The sequence below is a fragment of the Crocuta crocuta genome, unplaced genomic scaffold, assembly GCF_008692635.1.
Source record: "Crocuta crocuta isolate KB4526 unplaced genomic scaffold, BGI_CrCroc_1.0 scaffold39, whole genome shotgun sequence".
In the NCBI taxonomy this organism is placed as follows: domain Eukaryota; kingdom Metazoa; phylum Chordata; class Mammalia; order Carnivora; family Hyaenidae; genus Crocuta; species Crocuta crocuta.
The window spans coordinates 4,210,966-4,228,461 of record NW_027533334.1 but is presented as its reverse complement, the minus strand read 5'-3'; the positions used below and the strand labels follow the sequence as shown (position 1 = coordinate 4,228,461).

Here is a 17,496-nt window from a genome sequence, read left to right as displayed (position 1 = left end):
TGGTCTTTTCTGGTCTGTGATGGCTTCTTAGAGTTTCCTTGTTTTTTCATGACCTTGATAGTTTTGAAGAGTCCTGGCCAAGTATCTTGTAGAATGCTGGAGTTTGTCTCATGCTTTTCTCATGGTTAAACCAGGTTAATGGGGTGGGGCAAGAATACCACAGACAAAGCATCCTTCTTATCACATCATATCTTCAAGAAGATTTACCACTGTTGACGCTAACCTTGATCATGCGGCCAATGTAGTGTTTGCCATGTTTCTCCACTGTAAGTTACTCCTCTACTTCAACATTGTAGTCTTTGGAATCGTAAAGCACAACCCACAATCAAGGGGGAGGTGGGAATTCAGCTTTACTTCCTGGAGTGGAGAGTATCTACATAAATTATTTGGAATTCTTGAAATTTTTTTGTAAGGGTAAGGTATCTCTTCTTCCCTATTTATTTATTTATTTAATCATTTATGCATACCAATATGGGCTCATAGATATTTATTGTATATTCTAGGTTATAATCCAATAGTATGTTACATATTTTAGGCTCGATTTTTCCAGCTTTGGCCATTGGGAGCTTTTTCAGATTGACCCCTGTGTCCCTTTGACATACCCCCATCCTTTTGTTTTTTGAACTTTTTTTTGATGTTTTATTTATATTTGAGAGAGAGAGAGACAGAGTATGAGTGGGGGAGGGGCAAAGAGAGAGGGAGACACAAAATCCGAAGCAGGCTCCAGGCTCTGAGCTGTCAGCACAGAGCCCAACATGGGTTAAGCCTGATGCTTAACCGACTGAGCCACCCTGTTTTGTGAGCATCTTAACAAGATACTCCATATTCATTTTATGTATTCCCTATACAAACTCTAGATTCAGCTATTTCTCCCAATAGAGTTCTTTTTCAAAATCTAAATTCCTGCCTCTCAACCTCAGTGACTAAAATCTAGTTGTTCAATGGAGAGCGCCCAAGAACATATTATATTTTTTTAATTAAATGAAACAGAACATGCTTATATATTTTCATTCATGTGTTAAGATATCACTAAACTAGCAAGAGTGAAACACTGGGCCAAAGGGTATATGCCTATAATCTTGTCATAGATTGACAAACTGCCATCCAGAGAGGCTATGGTACCATATACTCCCACCAACAATGTACGAGAATGTTCTTTCTTCACATTCTTGACAAAGAAGTACACTGTTAAACATTTTTATCTTTGCCAGTCTGATAGGTAAAAAATGGCACCTCAATGTTCAAATGTTCACACTTTAACTATGAGCGATATCAATTATATTTTCATGCGTTAATATTAGAATTTTTGTGTATGATCTTCCTATTCATACCTTTTGTCCTTTTTTTTCTACTTCTATTAGTACTTTTTGAGAGAGAAAGAGCAAGAGTAGGGGAGGGGCAGAGAGACAGGGAGAGAGAATCCCAAGCAGGCTCCTTGCTGTTGGCGCAGAGCCCATAAACCATAAAATCATGACCTCAGTCGAAACCAAGAATCAAGATGCATAACTGACTGAGCTACCCAGGCTCAGTATATTAATTAGGGTGAATATATTCCATGTGTCAGTCACCTCTACTCATACAAAAAGGTAATTACTGCCTAGTAGGTGTGGTGTAAGGGTAATGAATATCTCCGTCTGAAATCACCTCAGCTAGTGAGAGTAGGGATTCCCAGTGTTAAATACACCCTTCGAGGGGTAAGGCGGCAGTTACCATGGAGACCAGCAGCACACTGACCCATTATTATGCAATAGCAAGACCGCCCCTCCCCCTTCCTGGAATGGTCCCTAGGATTGGAAATGTGTCAGTCTAAGATAAGGGATACTCTTTTAGCATAATACTCTAGGACACAGCCATGGCACTGTTAATCATGCAGCATGAAAGTTCTGATTTTCTTGTATACAACATACTCTGGGGGCAGAAGTGATGGAATGTCTCTTCTCCCTTTTCCACCTTCCATTCCCCAGGTCCTGAAGCCTTGTGGTATCAAGATGTAAAGAATAAATCAAATGAGGGGCCAAGTAGGCCAAGGGGACAGGACAGACTATCTAGAAGAAAAGGTTCTTCCTCCAAAGGGAGGGCACTACCACTTGGGTGCCTGAAGGTCACAATGAGGCCCCTCTTTAGTGAGAGAGCCCCACTTTAGTGGAAGTGAGCATGTGAGCCACTCCAGACTTGCTTTGTGGTCTCCAGAATGGATTAGAATAGTCTGCTGAAGGTAAAATGAAAGGGCTGTCTTACACATAACTTTGAACTCTGTGTCTGGCTAACCATATCTACACTTCCAAGATGTTTGTGTAGAGGAAGGCTGTGTGTCGAGGGCTACGTTTTGGGACTGGACCCAAGCTGACGGATTAGGGGCACCTCCGATGAAAAGCACAGACCAGTGTTTCTCAGAGCCTGGTCCTAAGGCCAGTAGCATCAACAATGGGAAACTCATTAGAAATGCAAATTCTGGCACCCCCATGCGTAAACTCTGGGGGTAGGGCCTAAGAGACTTCTAAAAAGGCCTCCAGGTGATTCTGAAGCTAATGTTTGAGAACAACTGCTCTTGAGAGAAGCCACTGACATCTGCCTTGGCATCCAAGTTAGCAGATTGGAGCCTGTAAGCAAAAACAAGTCACCTCGGGCAGTAGGGGCACCCAGGAGAGTCTCTCTGGGGTAGAGGCACACAGTGTACCACTGCCATCTGGACCCTAAAACTTCTGGGTGTTTCTTGGGAATAAATGTTTTCCCCAGGGAGCTGGCGCCAGCACCCTGTGCATTTCCCAGATGGGTTTCTAGACAAGGGCCTCCGTGGGACGCCTGGGTGCCTCAGCCAGTTAAACGTCCAACTTCAGCTCAGGTCATGATCTCACGGTTCACAAGTTCGAGCCCCGCGTTGGGCTCTGTGCTGACAGCTTGGAGCCTGGAGCCTGCTTCAGATTCTGTGTCTCCCTCTCTCTCTCTGCCACTCTCTTGCTCAAGCTCTGTCTCTCTCTCAAAAGTAAATAAAAACATTAAAAATAAATAAAAAATAAAAATAGAATAAACAAGAGCCTCCTATGGGAGGTTCCAGGGAGGCCCTGGAGAACCACGGCTTGTCTACAGGCAGGAATTCTTACATCCGCTCTCCCCTGCAGAAGTGGGACTTTCAAGGAGAGTCGATTGCACTAAGGCTGGGCAGGGTGAGGGCTCTCCGTGGGCTCCCCCAGGTCACTTTGCCTCTCTGGATTTCAGAGTGGAGCAAACTGGGCTTTATTCACCCAGCCCAAAAAAGTTTACCTCGGTAANATAGATTTTTCATGGCTCCAAAATAATTCTGGGCCTGGATCATTATTTCAGTTGTCTCTGTCAGCAGGCAACCTTAATGAGTGCCATCTTGTGATTTATTGCCAAGTCACATTTTTTTTGCAAATATTTCCCTATAAAATATTTAAGGCTGCATCTGACTTTGGGTCTTTGGAAGACATTAAGTTTCTTCTAAATGTCTAATGCATTCTCTAGTGTTTTGGCCACAGTACTGTCAGTGGGAACGCAACTGTNACCTTCACATCAACTGGAAAAGTTGCAGCCGACCCAAAATTTTCAAATGATTTCTCCATTATATTCCTCTATTTTAATTCTTTTGCCGGGAGTCATATTCAAAAACTCCAAACACCAAAATGATTCTTCAAAAAACTGTTCGGTTTCCAAAGCCATCTCCGGCCCCGCCTGGGGTCAGGGGGCAAAAGGGGGCTGCGTGAGCCCTACATGGGGAGGCTCTGTCTCATCAGGGATACTGGGTGAAAGCCTGAGGCCTTCCAGCAAGGGGCGACAGAGGCTGGCCATGCAGGACAGGGACAGACATCAGGGTCCTTCTGCAAGACCAAACAGGTCTCTCTAAACATCCCGCTTCGGGGTGAGAGAAGCTAATTCCAAGACTGGGCTGCTGGCATTTACACTGGCATTACACTTCAGCATGCAAACTAAGAGCTCTGGAGATGCTGTGCTTGTTTTTTTTTAGGGTTCATGAGCTTTCACACACACACACACACACACACACACACACCCTCCCTCTTTCTCTCTCCCTCTCATTCCCCCACTTCAAACTGTCTTTCTGCAAAAAGATCATTGTGTTTATATTTTAGTTTAACAAGTCTCTCTGGTCTCTTTACCGCGCATCTCTGACAGCTGTTAGCCTGTCACCTCTGGGTCCCCTGCAGTAGTTCAGGCTCAGCCCGAGGCCCACCGACCGCACCACAGTATCTGCCGGGTTGTGAAGATGGACATTTTCCCTCCTAGAATCAAGAGGACACAGCTTTCATCGCAGGGTTGGAGAGGTCCATTGGTATTTATGTGGTTCAAATGTAACTTCCATGACAATGATGAATTTCTCTTGCCTGCAGGTGGACCTTCCTCGAGGCCCGGGTGAAAGTCATCCACCAGCATCTCCTCACCCAACACGGTACACACAACACACGCACATACACCCCGAATCAGACTCACAGCCCTATCGTTGTTTTCTGAGAAGAGAGGAATATTCTCCTTCAGGAGAGAGTTCTTATACCTCAACCCTCAGCCTAAATTCAGTTATTAGTATTTGTCCTTTAAGGATTTTTTTTTAATTAAAAGAGAAAAAACATTATAGATAAAATTTAGGTTCTCTTGATTCTTTTTTTAATGTTTTTATTTATTTCTGAGAGAGAGAGAGAGAGAGAGAGAGAGGCAGCGTGGGCAGGGGAGGGTCAGAGAGGGAGGGAGACACAGAATCTGAAACAGGCTCCAGGCTCTGAGCTGGCTGTCAGCACAGAGCCCAATGAGGGGCTCGAACCGATGAACCACGAGATCGTGACCTGAGCCGAAGTCGGACCCTTAACCGACTGAGCCACCCAGGTGCCCCTCGGTTCTCTTGATTCTTGACCGAATTCCTCTTTCTGAAAGTAACGACCACGATGAAGTCAGCTTATATCCCTTCGGCCCATTGTTTAAAGCTTGAACAGATATGTATTCCTGAACAATCTATACAGTGCTTATATATTGAAGTGGTCACATTCTGAATGCATTGTTCTGCAATTTGTCTTCTTCACTCAAAATTACACTTTTGGGGGTCTATCCATACTAATGTATATAAAAACCTAGTTCATGCCTTCCCGTTCGCTGTTTTAATGTTTAGATGCACATTCTATGTATCCATCATTGATGGATACTCAGGCAGCTTTAATTCTTGGATTTTATAAACATCTCCTTGAGCGAGTCTCCTTGTGAGAGCATCTTCCCAGGGCAGAGACCTAGAAGCGGAAGTGCCGGGCCATGGGGTATGCACATCTTCATATTTAATAAATACAGCCAAATGGATCTCCAAAGTGGAGCATATCGGCTTTCACTCCTCCAGCAGTATCTGAGATGACCTGAATATTTTCCACTGGGGCTCCGGTGGGAATGTACCTGATTGTAGACCTCCTCCCACTTTCTGCGCTCAGAGAGCCACTTCCCCAAGCACGGAGAAGAGCGCCCTCCACATAAAGGCGTGGGAGGAGAGTCTTTCCCAAACTGTGTTTAATCTATAAGGCATTGGTAACATGCTGTGCCCTACACGGGGGTTGTGGCCCCAAGCCTGATTGTTAAGACCCTTAGCTTTTATTTCTCCTGATCTGATACAAACAAGTAGGAACTCTTCATCTGCTTATATCTGTGCTATAAACTGACCCCACCCAGGGCCCCGATACTGACCGGGAAGGGACCAAGTAGCACCTTGGTTTGACCTCAGGTTTGCTAAGGTCAAAACTGCTGATTGGTTTGGCTCATCCATTCATTACACAAGTATTTACTGAGCACCCGAGTGAGGGGGTGCAAAGCTAAAGTGGACGATACTGTAGCTGCCATCCCGGGAGGGCAAGCGTCAGCCACTTACGTTCTTATCTCATCCAGTCCTTCCAACATGCCTATAAAGTAGGTGCTATTATTATCTCCATTTTACAGGACAGGAAACTGAGGCTTTGAGTTGGGATGATCTCATTTTCCCAGGCAGAGCTAAGATTCCAGCCCGCATCTCTGTCTCCAGACACCAGGTCTAAATAAATTATGTTATTTTAATGGGAAATGGCGGTGGGAAGGGGTAGAGGATGCACAAAGGCACAGGGTGGGAAAGAGCAGAATGTGTAAAGGAAATTGAAGGAGTGGAGCAGGATAAACAAACAGTGGGGGAGGGGGGTTGGATCACGCAGGGCCTTGAATGACAGGTAAGGGCATTTTAATGTAATTCAGTGGAGAGGATGAGTCATTGCAGGCTTTGGGGCTGTGAAGTGATAACCATCAGAGCCAGAAGCAATCAAGAGAATGGAAATTGTGGGCAAGAGCAGGGAAACTCGAAGTCAAGCTAGTTGAGGGAGGTGAGGGGGGCAGTGAGGACCGTCGCCCTCAACACCCATTCAAACCTGTACCATGAAGGTTGGGAAGCTGGAAACTATAATTCACATACTTCTAGTAGCTGGACTTCTGGACAAAGATCCATTTTGCTGACAGTGACAGTACAGAGGCAACAAAGTGCTGGCATCGCTTGCTTTCTGATTCAAGGAACTTCTGCAGTGACAGGAGTCACTTTCCAATTTCTGACAGAGACAGTAGGATTCCAAGGGGTGCAGGTTGGTCTCGGACGTTCTGTTTCAAACGCCCTCTCTGGATTTTTCAATAATGTGTCAGCTTTCAAACCTGAGTTCTGATTAAACTAGATCGAATGACTTCTATTTTTGCATATGAGCCCTAAAACGAGGAGGCAACAGAAGGAAGGACTCCAGAGGAGTCGGAAGCAATCGGCTTGGAAATTAGGAAGAATGAGTGCGTACATTTCAAAGGTAGAAATGTGCAGGATGAGGGAGAATTTGGGATGGAGGGTGGAGGAAACTGTCAGTTGATGCTGAGGTCCTACCCAGCAATGGCAATGATGTGGGGAGTGATGAGGTCATTAGTGGGCATAAATAGATTTTGAGAAGTGGGTTTTAATCTAGAACTTTGGGGAAGACCTAAATTTTGAGAGGGGGAGAGAAGAGTCTGTTATGATACAATTTCTTGTTTATAAGCTTTTTTTTAAATTTCTGAGAGAGAGAGAGAGAGAGAGCGTGAGCAAGGGAAGGTCAGAGAGAGAGAGGGAGACACAGAATCTGAGGCAGGCTCCAGGCTCCGAGCTGTCAGCACAGAGCCTGACACGGGGCTCGAACCCACAAAACGTGAGATTGTGACCCGAGCCAAAGTCGGCCACCCAACCAACTGAGCCACCCAGGAGTCCCTATAAGCCTCTTTCTATTCGAAGCTGGAGCTCCAAGACATCAAAACCTTTGCTAGCTATTCACCATCATGAACCCTAGGCCTGGCTCAGTTCTTGCTGTATTGCAGATACTCAAGAAATATTTGTTGAGCAATAAAGGTAGGTGTGCAAGGTGCAAGAAGAATTATGAAAGGAAAACGCATTTTTAGAGCAAGAGGGTAGGAAATAACGTAGGAGAGATAAAAAGAGGCAAAAAGTAAGAAAAAGACTATTAGGTAAGACAGTTGGTGATGGATAACACAAGATATTGTAAAAACTTTTCTAAAAATAAGCTTTCTTAAAAACTTGAGGTCAAACATACGTACAAAAAGCACAAATCATACATGTGTGGCTTAATGAATTACTAGAGATTATAACCACCTTCCAGGTCAAAACCCAGAATATTCCCAGGTCATCCAAAGCCTCCCTCATAACACCTCTCAATCAACACTCACTACTAAAGTGAGTAAAGGAAACCACTATCCTGACTTCTAACATAATAGATTCACCCGTTTTGAGCTTTGTATAGAGTCGCACACTGTATATTAAGTTGTGTCTGGCTTCTTTTGCTCAAAATTATGTTTGCAACATTCATCCACGTTGTTGCATGAAACAGTTTTGTTTGTTCAGTTTCATTGCTGTATCCCACGCATGTACCAAAATGTATTTATCTGTTCTTTTGTTAATGGAAATTTAGCTTGCTTCCTGGTTTTGATTATTAGTAAAGCAGCTCTGAACATTCTCAGATAAATACATCAGTAAACCTACATACATCTTTATATTGAGTACATATCCCAAAGCAAAATTGCTGGAATATAGGGTATGAATATATTCAACTTTAGTAGACACCATCAAACAGGATTCTAAAGTGGATGAATTAATGCCTATTCCATCCAAACACTGTACTTTATAATCATTCTGCATTTTCTCCAAAAGTAAGTGCTTTTTCTCCAAAAAGAAGTGCTTTTGGGTTCTATTTAGGAAATCTTACCCAATTTGGGTAATGTATCATGGGAGTTAGTCTCCTATTTTATCTTTTAGCAGATTTATTGTTTTTTTATGTCTATTTATTTATTTTGAGAGAGAGAGAGAGAGAGAGAGAGAGAGCATGCAGCATGCAGGGAAGGACAGAGACAGAGGGAGAGATGGAATCCCAAGCAGGCTCTGCACTGTCAGTGCAGAGCCCAACATGGGGCTCAATCTTAGCAACCGCAAGATCACAACCTGAGCCGAAAGAGTCGGTTGCTTAATCAAGAGTTGGATGCTTGACTGAGCCACCCAGGCACCCCAGCAGATTTATTGTTTTATCTTCCACATTTAGATCTATAATGTGCTTAGAATTGATATTTATATATGTGGTGAGATAGAAGGTCAAGATTACTACTTATTCCATGTAGACATCCAACTGGCCCAGAACCATTTATCTGCAAAGACTATCTTTACCCCACAGTTCCGTCATATATTCTGTATCTATCTATGTGTGAGTCTGATTATGGACGGTCTGTTCTAAAATTCGACCCCGCCATTTACCCAGATCCTCTAACTTTTCCCTGTTTGTTCTTTATTCTTTGTTCCAAGAAGTAGAAATTAGCAATCAGCCATATTTCCAATTTGCAGTGAATACTGAGATGCATAATGCATACTGTACTGCATTGTTCTCCTGGGAGCCGTTTCCTAGAATTCCTTTCTCTGTGTGACTCTGGGTTGAGGTGGCCAAAAGTGCAGTGGTATAAGATTTAGAAAGCAGGAATGAAGCAGGTACCATTACAGTCAAAGGTGGTCATTGGGAAGAGGTGGTGAGAAATGGACAGACTTGCTAGCAGGTTCCAATTTGCCTTCATCCTTCCGCACGCTGCCTCCAGCCCTCCTTCCCGTCTGCCTGCTCTGCCAGCAGCAACCCCGGGCCTGCCAGGAGATGCTGTGCTATGAATGTACAGAGGCAGCTATTGCCAAGAGCCAACAATCCCCTGTAGACTTCTACCCCGGCCCCCGCCCCTCTCCCAATTCTATTCCAGTGGCTGGATTTGCCTGGCTTCCACATTTCTCTGAAAGCCAGGGCTGGTTAGTGACTTTTCCCTGATTCTTCAACTTCCCTTTCCAGGCCTTTTCTTCCCCATCTCTTCCCCCAAATTATGTAAGGTCCCTTTCCTATAATACTTTCCTTGTCCCATAACCCATCGTAGTTCTGCTTCCCTGATCAGGTCCTAACTGATATACACATGTTGAAATAATCAACACCGTGTAACGGTGGCAAGCCCTCAAGCTGCACTATGGTAAAGTTTCCAAAAGATGAAAACTGGACAGAAGAACCGCATAATGGTATTCAGGGCTGACAACACTGGCAACATGATCACATTGCTGACTTTGAACTTCAGACCTTGAAGCTGGTGAATGAACAAATGTACCCTGAACGTACCTCCTTGCTCGTCCCTCCTCCACCCATTCGTAGCTTCCTTGCATCATTCCCTTTCAATATGTCCACATCTTTCTTTCCCTCCAGACTGCAAATTCATTTCAGGGCTTGCCTTATCCATCTGAGCACTCCCCTTTGCCTGAAGGGAAGTGTAAACCCAGTGCCACAACAATGCACGGAGGGAAGGAGCGATCGGCTGGACTGATTAGCTCAGGCTGGGAAAGCTCACAGAAAAGTCTCCACGGGGTCCTGGCACTTGATCTGCACCTAAATGTCTGCACAGGACCTCAGTAAGCAGAAAGAGAGGGAACTAGTAAGAATGAATTTTCCTGTGAATTCTGTATCAAGCACTGTGCTGAGGGCTTTACACATTAAGTTACTCACCCTCACCTCTCTTCTGTGAAGCATGTGCTGTCATATTCCCATTTTATACATGGAGAAACTGCGAACCAGAGTAACTAGGAAACTACACCATCACCATATTGCCCTACTAATTAATATCCTGACAAAAACTAGGATGGGGGTTGATTTGTCCTAGAATTTACGAAAAGCCTCTCCCTGGGGTGGTAATTTTAAAACTTCAGTGTGGTCCTTGAATATGTAAGGGAGGCTCAGAAAGTGGGAAGAATGTGTGTGGAGTAGGGGTGCTTTTTGTGTGTAGTTTTGTTTTCTCCTGAGACAAAGGAAAAGAAGCAAGGAGAAAGAAAGAAAATGAAGAGGAGGTGACATAACCTGGCAGAAATCAGCAAAAATGGCAGAGGGACGTTTTTAAGAACATGACCAAGGAGGCAATGGGTAAAGTAGGGGCGCCTGGGTGGCTCAGTTGGTTAAGTACCTGACTCTTGATTTCAGCTCAGGTCATGATCTCATGGTTCTTGAGCCCCACATTGGGGTCTATGCTGACAGAGATTCTCCTTCTTTCTCTGCCCATCCCCCACACACACTCTCTAGGACTCTCTCAAGACAAATGGATAAAATACAACCAAAAAAAAGACAGGCAAAAAATGAATGAGTAAAACAACTTGTCTGATTTTCTGTGATACCCAGCCTTCCTTCTTCCTGAAATTTTAGTAAAAATTAACGTCTGCCATACACACAAAGATACGGCCATGTGAGTTTTATAGAAAATAAGGAAACAGCAGAGTCTCACGTTTGGGTTATATGAAGCAGCAAGATATGCCCTAAGTTGAACTAATTCACGGGAACAGAAGGTCAGAACGAGAGGTAACCCAGAACTTAGGTCCTCCCTCCCCCAGAATGTGCTTGGAGAAGGCACCGGACTTCCCAAAGTCTGTGGAATGGGGAACTTGAGACAATTCCATCTGTGTCTGAAGGGCTAGAGGACTCCAGCTGACACCTTCATTATTTACAGAGCTAGGCAAGCGCACTGAGCCTGAAGGCAGGAGATATTCACTGCACTTGGAGAAGAGCCTAGTAGTAGAGGGAAGGTGGAGCCAGAATGAACTGCTATAGGGCTTGAGACAGGGAAAATATGGCTTCTTCTCATGGAATTCAACAACCGTTTGGGACTCAAAATGTAGAGATACCAGTAAGGGAGAGTCATACAAGACAGTATCTCATTTAGTGATTGATGGACTTCTTCCAACATCTATTCATCATTCAGTTATTTTGAATGAACTTCGATAGAACTTTTGAAAACAGGCAAAAGGACGCCTAAAAACACTAATCTCAAGGTGTGTATATAGCATGATTTATCAAAATTAGAAAGGAACAAGGAAATTTAGGACCTTTTGATCAGGGACTTCATTATTCCAAAGTATTTTTACCTTTGGGAATTTTCTAGAACTAGATCCTAATTAATCTCTAAGTGTTCATAGTCTCCTAGGAATGCCCAAGGCAACAAATATTTATAGCACGTAGACCACATCAGGCCCTGGGGTTACAGGGAGAGCCAAGACCCTCCCTTGATGGGCACAGTGACTTACAAGAAAGAACCCAGGCACGAGTTTTAAATGTGTAATGACTTGGCCAAATAAAGTCTTGGAGAAATGTTCAACATTTGAACTTCATAACGCTCTCTCCTCCTATTAACCCTCTTTCCTTTGGGGACTTTCCTCATCGAAAGGGTTTTTGTTAAATATTAAAATATCGGTGGGGGGGGGCACCTGGGTGGCTCCGTTGGTTAAGCATCTGGCTTTGGCTCAGGTCATCATCTCGCAGTCTGTGAGTTCAAGCCCCACATTGGGCTCTGTGCTGACAGCTCAGAGCCTGGAGCCTTCTTCTCTCTCTGCCCCTTCCCTGCTCACACTCTGTCTCTCTCTCTCAAAAGATAAATAAACATATACAAAAATTTAAAAATGAAAACAAAAACTGATGGCAAATACTTCAATATTAAAAAAAAAATATCAGGGATGTTCGTTAAGAGGTTTTTCAATAGGGCTTTATGTTTCTTAGAAGAAAGGGGATGTGCAAATCCAGTAACTACATGAAACAGAATGATGGGCGCTATAATGTTGACATCATGCCTGAAGTTGAGGGACATTAAATTTATTTTGGGGGGCTAATTAAGCCTGCAGCCCCCGAAATACCCCATCTCCAATCATTATAGAAGAGGGAAGCAAATGGCTTGAAATAATGAAGAAAAACTGCCAAACAGCATCTTAGGATTTTGTCAGAAACACTAAATCCTCCAAAGACCGTTAAGAGCAAAGTTAACCCCAAAGAGCTGATACCACCCGCTTGTCTGAAGGCTGCTTTTGGAAATGAGGACAGGCTCTGCCCCTCCCAGGTGGAGCACTCTTCTGTGCATGGTGCTTAGTACCAAGTCCAGGGCAGGGCCCACCTACTGCTTCTTACCACTGCTTCCCTTTCCAAGCTCATGGAAGTGTCACTGCCTTTCTCAAGATTTCTGATCATTCCCAGGGGCCCTCTGGCCTCTATCTGCTTCTGTAACACAGGGTAAATTCGTGAATTGGCTTTATTGTCCTCAAGTGTGGTCCCTGCTTAGCCTCCATCAACGGAGACCTGAAACTCTGCCCATTCCATAACTGCCATGAAAAGTCTCTCACACAAGGTGGTGCGTGTGTGTGTGTGTGTGTGTGTGGTGTGTGTGTGCATGTAGAAAAGTTTATTGGGGGCTCCTGGGTGGCTCCATTGGTTAAGCGTCTGACTCTTGATCTTGGTCATGATCTCATGTCGTAGGTTTGAGTCCCACATCAGGCTCTTGGCTCAGCTCAGAGCCTGCGTGAGATTCTATCTCTCCTCTCTGTCCCTCCTCTGCTTGTGCTCTCTCTCTCTCTCTCCTCTCTCTCAAAATAAATAAATTTCAAAAAAGTTTTAAAAAAGAAAGCAAAGTTTATTGGTTTGGCAAAATAGAGGGGTCGACGTCAAACATATTGGCGAGACCCTGTTCTTACAAGTCTTCACCAGGCTCATGCTCCCTCTCTTCACTTCCTTTCTTTCCTTCTTCCCTTCTTTTGACCTATAGTTCAAATTCTTCCCATTTGTTGATGTGGAACAATCGAGCTCTCCTTGGCTCCTGCGCCTGAACCTTTGCATAGCTAACTTGATTTAAATCTCCAGATTAAGTTCTTAGGTGAAGGCCGTCCTCTTCGCTTTTCAATATGTCCACAGATTCTCTGATCCTTCTTTCAAAGGGTGACGCCGAATCCCCCTCCCCCTTAGCATGGGCTGAATTTAGCAGCTCACTTCCAACAAATGCATGCGGCAGAAGTCATGTGTGACTTCTCAGGTAAGCACACAAAAGGCACTATGACTTTCTTCTCGCAGGTCACTACCCTGGGGCAAGCCAGCAGCTATGTCACCAGGACACTCCAGCAGGTCTGGAAACCTCTGGAAAGACACTTCTTTCTTCTCTTTCTCCGCTGCTAATTGTTCCCACCAAACGTAGTACCAGTCAGAGTGCGAAGTGTGAGGGGAAGGTGCCGGATCACAGCAGAGGAGAAGAATGACAAGCAACGCTGGGGTGGCTGTGTGCAGTGGAGAAGGGCACACGCTCTGGAGTCACAAAAACCTGGATCTGAGTCCCATTCCACGTGTTATTACTATCCCATCTAAGCTTCTGAAACTTTAGTTTGCTCATCTGTAAAATGGGGCATTATCTCCTTTGGAGAGGTACTGTCAGGAGCAAGTGGGCTGAGGCAGAGATAGGTTTGGTATCAGGCCTGGCCCAATGGAAGTACAGCACTCACTTAGAGATAGTAATTACTAAGATAATCACTGGTTGAGGGGCTCCTGGGTGGGTCCGTCGGTTAAGCATCCAAATTCAGCTCAGGTCATGATCCCATGGTTCGTGGGTTCAAGCCCTGTGTCGGGCTGACTGCTCAGAGCCTGGAGCCCGTTTTGGGGTTTCTGTGTCTCCCTCTCTCTTTGCCCTTCCCCCACTCATGCTCTGTCTCTCTCTCCATCAAAAATAAATAAACATTAAAAACATTGTTTTAAAGATCATCACTGGTTGAGTACCTACCGTGTGTTGGACTCTGTAGTAGCTGCATTAGGTACATTATATCATTTTTAATACTCACACAGCAACTCAACAAGGTCGAAAGGTTGCAATGGTGGCATAGTGTGGCCCCCAAAAGCTACATCCAAATCAGAATCCCAAGCACCTGTAAATGTGAACTTATATGGAAACAGGGTCTATGAAGATGTAATCCCAGTTAAGGCCCTAGGGATGAGATCATTCTGGATTTAGAGGAGGCCCTAACCTGGATGACTTGGTGACCTCAGAAGAGAAAGGAGGACATGAGACAGGAAAGGCCACAGAGGCAGACAATGGGAGTTATGTTGCCACAAACCAAGGAAGACCAGAACTGGAAGGATTTTCCTCTAGAGCCCTCGGAGGGTATGGCCTTGCTGACACCTCAATTCTTCTTGCCTCCAAAATTATGAAAACAATCAATTTCCAATGTTTCAAGCCACCGTGTCTGTGGTCATTTGTTACAGCAGCCCTGGGAAACGAGTTCGTATGTTTTTATCCCCACTTTACTGGGAAGAAAATGAAAGTGAACGAACTTGCTTGGGGTCTCTTCTTATGCAAAGCACCGATTTGTGCCACATAAACATAAAACCACTGAGTGCCCACAAGAGAAACGATCCGATCCAAAACAGGAAAATTAGGACAAATGTGTAGCTCCAGGTGTCTGCCAGAGAGAGGGAAAATGAGCGCACATCATTTCACTTAATGTGCAACTTCGCACAAATACCAGAGCTCACTTAATTAGGCCAGGAGAAATCCTCTTGGAAGGAAAAAGCTAGCAAAATAGAACTCAGGGTAACATGTACACCAGCTAGGTGCAACTCTGTGGAAGAGACCAGGCCAGCCCAAACCAGCCCGAACCAGCCCTGAGGACCCATGACTTAGACTCCAGGGAGCCCAGGAGCAGATTAAATTAATAGAGCAATTAGGGGGCAGGGAAGCAGGCTAAGCCTCTTAAAATCTAGGAATCAAAGTTTTCAGAACAATTTGGTTTGTAGGAAAGAATCGAGTCTCACACTTTCATTTCTCTTCGGTTTCTTTTTAAGATGCTGAAATGGCAAGTCTGAGGAGCAATAAATAATTACAGATTTCTTATGAAAAGCAAACAGTGGGGAATCATTAATTGTAAAGGTCTACCCATTTCCCAAGGAGCCCAGAAGCCATGCCTAGTCTTGCGGGTTTCATCTATTTACACACAGGGGGAAGATTTCTCCTAACCTGCACCACCCACTGTCCTCCCATGAGGCATCACTCGCCTTTCTTTCGGAAATTTGCATTTTCCATAGTTGCAAAAATAACAAATGCTCCATGTTCAAAACTAGGAAAACTTGAAAAAGCACAAAGAGAAGGAAAAAATAAACACCATAATCCCACCTCCCACGTGTTGAAATATTTTCCTCCGATATGTTCGATAGAGCTACACACACGCGTCATTCAAAACCAAACTGACTGTAGCTACCACCCCTGCAGCTCATGGGAGGGGCAGGAGATAACACATATCTGTGGAGAAAAAATATATATATAATAGGTAACATTTAATAGTATTTACTTTGTGCCAAGCACCCTGAGCACTCCATACAGATGAACTCTAGGGAACTTTTGCCTGCCACCAAATCCAATGATATTCTGTATTTAACTCATTCGATACTCAGCACCCCTTTATTTGTTACTGTAGTATTTATTTTGTAGACAGGGAAACTGAGGCACACGAAGACCGGTGCCCCAAATCACACTGCCTGTAGGCGGTGAGCCGAGATTTGCTAGGGTCTCTGCGGGGAAACAGGGCTCAGGTGCGTCCGCCCACACCGTTCACTGCTTCCCTCTAGAGACTAGCGGAGGGGAGGGACTCACGGTTCAGTTTCCCCTGGCTGGTCGGTGCTGGCCCAGAGTGACCTTGCTAGAGTCACCAAGGAGTCGTGGTTTGTAATCTTGCGTTGCAGAACAGGAGGCAAAGAGGGGGTAGGGAAACCAGTGGGAGAATTGCCTAGAAAGAGGGCCTGCCCCGGCCTGGCGTTCAGCCTCAGGCTGCGTCTGTGGCCACGCCCACGCAGGCCGCCCACGACCACGCCCAGCACTGTGGGCAGAGCCCGAGGGCCAGGGGCACCTGAGACGCTGCTGGCTCCAGGGAAGGTAGCCACCTAGTGCCCTGAACCTTCAGAAAATGTCCGCCACCCACATATTTGCCTTGTGCACGTGGTAGAATTCCAGAGAAGTGGCTGAGTCCCACGTCTGAGCTGGGGCAGTGAAAGGGGAAAGGAAACCTGAGTTTGCGAATCTGGATAAATCTTGAGTAGGACATTGTACATTGAACTTCAGGTAAACATGGACTAGAAGATACAGCCTATTCTATTCCAAGCCCAAAGCATTGAGTAATCTCAGCATAATCTGGAAGAGACATACAGTCACCTATGCATATACATATGCATGTATGGTTTCTATCACATGTGTGTGTTATGTTATATATAATATACATGACACAAAACATGTACAATTAGATGTGCAGATCATTCTTTACAAAAGTGACATCACACATAATGTAATAAATCTAATATACAGTGTATATTATATAAATGTGACAATGTGACACGATTAGATTATATAACAGTATGTTATATAACATATATACAACAAAATAAGCACATTTTATGTATGAGATATACAAGCACATATTAATATGCTTTTTATTAAAATGTAATATGTACGGTATTAATTTTCTTCCTCATTAATTTTTTCTTTATAAAAATGGGACATTATTATATATATACAGATTTGTGGGGTTTTTTTTAACTTAGGAATAGACTGTGACTGTTTTATCATTTCGGTAATATTCTTTTACAATATATCTTTATGTTCTATGTGGAGGGACCATAATTTGCTTACCCAGTCTCCTTTTTTGGTTATTTGGGCTGTTTTGAGTTTCTGTTATTATAAATAATTCTGCTAATGAACATTCTTATAAATAGATATTTGATTTGACACAGACTGCGGGCCACGTTAAGGCCTGACAGGAAACAGGTGGCACACTAAAACTGGGTAATTGAGGGATGTCTGACAAAAGGAGGGTATACAAAGGTGTGAAACCAGCTACGGATGGTACAGTGCCCTGACATTACTCCTGGGCTTGTGGGGCAGAGGGAGCGGTTACCAGAAGCTGGAGGGGGGAGCTTATGGGAAGGGTCTCCTGATGACCCTTTTGGTGCAGGGATGAAGCAAACCCAGGCCGCGGAGGAAGATGCTTCCTAGGTGTTTCCTGTGACTCTCAGTAGCAGGGCCCAGCCAGAGGCCAGAGCCCAGGGTCACCCTGGTCAGCCCCAAGGGGCACAGAACGATGCAGAAGGGTAGAGAGTGGACCTGGAGAGGCAAACT

General features: G+C 44.5%; 1 long non-coding RNA gene across 1 annotated transcript in view; it reads right to left on the bottom strand.

Annotated features, from left to right (window-relative positions):
- Nucleotides 1-16,063, bottom strand: part of LOC144218336 (uncharacterized) — a 58,054-nt gene extending 41,991 nt beyond the window's left edge. The window contains exons 1-2 of the long non-coding RNA XR_013331117.1: nucleotides 15,982-16,063; nucleotides 15,505-15,630 (exon numbers count right to left, since the gene is read on the bottom strand). This is a non-coding gene — a long non-coding RNA (uncharacterized LOC144218336). The remainder of the gene's footprint in view (nucleotides 1-15,504; nucleotides 15,631-15,981) is intronic.
- Nucleotides 16,064-17,496: the final 1,433 nt, after the last annotated feature.